At 35.3% G+C, this 2,847-nt stretch overlaps 1 protein-coding gene across 1 annotated transcript in view; it reads left to right on the forward strand.

Moving 5' to 3' along the window:
• LOC106874647 (heart- and neural crest derivatives-expressed protein 1) overlaps positions 1-2,495 on the forward strand; it is a 17,195-nt gene extending 14,700 nt beyond the window's left edge. Inside the window, exon 2 of the mRNA XM_052973205.1 lies at positions 1,409-2,495. The gene's annotated coding sequence lies outside the window, so the exon portion shown is untranslated. The remainder of the gene's footprint in view (positions 1-1,408) is intronic.
• The last annotated feature ends 352 nt before the right edge of the window (positions 2,496-2,847 follow it).

Here is a 2,847-nt window from a genome sequence, read left to right on the forward strand (position 1 = left end):
TATATATATATATATATATGGACTTCTCAGTTTGCATCTAGCAATTCAGTCACACTACATTGGTCAATGAGAGTTTACAGTTAACACCTCTATAAGTTGCCTCGTAGAGCAAACGAATCCGAATTCAAATCGTTGCAAAGCGAAATTCCAAAATACACCACCTTGCCTGCATCTATATATTCTCTCTCGCTCTCTCTCTCTCTCTCCCTTTATATACCTCTATTTCTCTTTCTTGCTCTCTCTCTCACACAGACGTACATGCAGATACACATACACACGTGCATCTATATAAATACATACTGTATAATATTATACAGATTATATATGTACAACACTAGATATATATTATACACATATTCATATAAATATATAGAGACTTTATGTAAATATATTTGTGATATATATTTTATATGAATTTATGTTATATATATATATATGTATATATATATATCAGTGGCGACTCCAGCACTCGGGTTGTTCGGGCTTAGCCCGAGTATGAATTTAATAAAGTGAACGTGTATTTTCGAGCTGATTTAATTTCTACCAATACTGACTTCAAGTATGTAATTTCAGCTAATAACTCGGGCTTCTTTTACGGATCTTGGTCGCAGGTAATTTATTTTCGTTCTGCGTCTGGCAGTCGTCTTAGAGGTGCCCTGTGTCAAAAAATATCATTCGTAGCAGACATTCTCTTGACACCGTTCACACGAGCCTGACTCGGGCTCAGAAGTTACAGCCCGTGTTGTTATCTTTAATCGTAAAAATTAAATGTAATCAAAATTCAATGCTTTCTTGAAACAATAAATTTCCATAGAGGTTAGGGTTTAAATTTTAATCTATGAAAAGTTTCCGTTCAATAATACTCTTAATGGAACGAAAATGTATGCAGCAACTCGGGCTAGTACGAACGATCCTGGTAGGTGTAAAATACTAACTGGCATCTCTTGTCAACAGTACAAGCGGTAGTCAGACCGTTAATGTTTGTTGAGTATTACACTGTCGTTATTTAATTGCTATTATTCTGTACGTTTGTGTGCAAAGATCAGTTGTGTTTTGCAGGTTTGCTTTATTTTTACCCTTAACATAGAAATGGAGAAAGATATAGTGCTAGATATAAAAATTAAGCCATCTGGGGCTGCAAGTATTGCGGAAAAACGTGAAATTCTTCGAGCAGGCATGTGTCTTGTGCGAGATCTGTGATAAGCCCGAATGACGCTGATGGCCTGGGGTCGCCTCTGATATATATTCAGGGGTTGGACAAAATAATGGAAACACCCAGCATCATAGCATCATAATTTTGAAATATCTATAAAACCGTCAAAAGCTTGTTTACTTTTATGTTGTTGTTTTTTTTATCTATTATTAGTGTTACTTAATTTGTTTTGCTAAAATTGCTGTTTCTTTTCAGATATCATCAGAAAAAGTCAATTAAAATTCATTAAAATGACAGATTTATCGAACTTTCAAAGCGATCAAATTGTTGGTGCTCGTAATGCAGGTGCTAGCGTAATGAAAACAGCCGAAATGTTTGATGTATCAAGAAGTACTGTCTCAAAAGTAATAATAGCTTTTCAGAATGAGAAAACAACCTCTTCGTTGAAACAAAACTCTGGAAGAAAACCAAAACTTTCAGATAGGGACCGTCGAACTCTTACGCAAATTGTTACAAAGGATCACAAGAGTGCAGCTCCCAAAGTTACTACAGAGCTTAATGACCACATCGAGAACCAAGATCCATAAAAACTGTTAGCCGGGGGCTGCATAAAGCCGGATTTCTCGAGAGAGCTGCAAACAGAAACCACTACTTTCAAAAACAAAAGCTGCAAAGCGTTTGGAGTGGAGTAAAAACCTACAGAATTGGTCCCTAAAACAGTGAAAGAATGTTATTTTCTCGGACGAGTCATCTTTCACTTTATTTCCGACCACCGGCCGAGTATACGTGTGGAGACAGCCAAAAGAAGCATTTGATCCTGACTACCTTCTTCCAACTGTTAAACATGGAGGAGGATCTGTGATAATCTCGGGTGCGCTATATCTTAGAAATCCGCCGGTCCAATGGTTTCCCTGTAGCAGAATTAATAGTCAAGACTATTTAAGCATTTTATCTGATCAAATTTATCCTATGGTTGCGGAACTATTTCCGGAGGGAAACGCAATCTTTCAGGATGATAATGCACCAATTCACACCGCTAAAGTTGTTATTGAATGGCACGAGGAGCATTCTAGTGAAGTTGAACATCTTATCTGGCTACCACAGTCCTCAGATCTTAATATTATTGAACATTTATGGTACATTTTAGAAAAACAAGTGAGGAGTCGATATCCTCCACCATTATCACTACAAGAACTGGTGACTGTTTTAGCTGAAGAATGTACAAAAATTCCTTTGGAAAGAGTTCAAACTTTGTACGAGTCCATACCTCATAGAATTCAAGCTGTAATTACTGTCAAAGCAGTCCTACCCTATATTAAAATAAATTTGTTTGAAATTTTAAGGTGTTTCCATTATTTTGTCCAACTCTTATATATGTATATAAATGAAACAAAAACGCAATAGAGGCCATTAAAACGTTCAGACAGATAGACGACACAAAGGCGGACAAGAGAAACAACAACAATTAGACAGGCAAAAAAAAAACAGTCATTTTGGGCTTTCTTTCTTCAGTCAAATACCAGAAGTCACGACCATTTCGGACAGTTACAAGTATGTACATACAGCATATATAAATATATAACATATATATACACACACACACATATATATATATATACACACACACATATATATATATACACACATATATATACATATATATATATATATATATATATATATATATATATATA

This window comes from Octopus bimaculoides, chromosome 15 (assembly GCF_001194135.2).
Source record: "Octopus bimaculoides isolate UCB-OBI-ISO-001 chromosome 15, ASM119413v2, whole genome shotgun sequence".
Taxonomy (NCBI): domain Eukaryota; kingdom Metazoa; phylum Mollusca; class Cephalopoda; order Octopoda; family Octopodidae; genus Octopus; species Octopus bimaculoides.